We start from the raw sequence: 732 nt of genomic DNA, 5'->3' as shown, positions 1-732 counted from the left end.
AGTGTGAGATAGTAGTCAGGCTTCTATAGAGACCCCAGCCAGGAGGATTTTTCCCCCTTTGCTTCTAATATGCCCCAAGAAAAGGTTTTCCTTGTTCTTATTTAAAATACTGGCTTTTCCTTCTAATTCAGGTGTGAAGCACGAAGTGGTAGTGAATCATTACTGTTTCCAACCTCTAGCTATTCTGCTGTTGACATGATTCAGAGTGAGTGATATGGTAGTCCATATGCTTGTTATGTAGCAGATTAGCACAGTATGAAAACAACTGTTTAGCAGAAGTGCTAGATTGGCTGGTAGTGGTTTTCACTTGAAATGTTTGTTTTTTTTGTTTTTCTACCTGAATTTGTCTAATTGTTTGAACCATATCTTTATTTACTAAGTTTGATTTATAAAGTTATTACATGAATGATGGAGGAGGAGACTCAAAAGTGTCTTTACCTTACAGTTTGAAAATAAACATGCCTAGTGCCTTGTAAAAACACAGGGATACAGATGAGGTGTGAAAGTGGTTTGAATGCTCTGTTAATATTTCTGAGATCACCAAACTAAGGGCATGAATGGTTTTCCTAAAATACACTGAATGGCATAGAATCATAGAATCCTAGGGGCTGGAAGGGACCTCGAAAGATCATCTAGTCCAACCCCCCCTGCCAGAGCAGGGCCACCTAGAGTACATCACACAGGAACGCATCCAGGTGGGTTTTGAATGTCTCCAGTGAAGGAGACTCCACA

The sequence above is a fragment of the Chaetura pelagica genome, unplaced genomic scaffold, assembly GCF_000747805.2.
Source record: "Chaetura pelagica isolate M959 unplaced genomic scaffold, ChaPel_1.0 scaffold269, whole genome shotgun sequence".
In the NCBI taxonomy this organism is placed as follows: Eukaryota; Metazoa; Chordata; class Aves; order Apodiformes; family Apodidae; genus Chaetura; species Chaetura pelagica.
The sequence above is the reverse complement of the archived record's forward strand: the minus strand, read 5'-3'. Positions refer to the sequence as shown.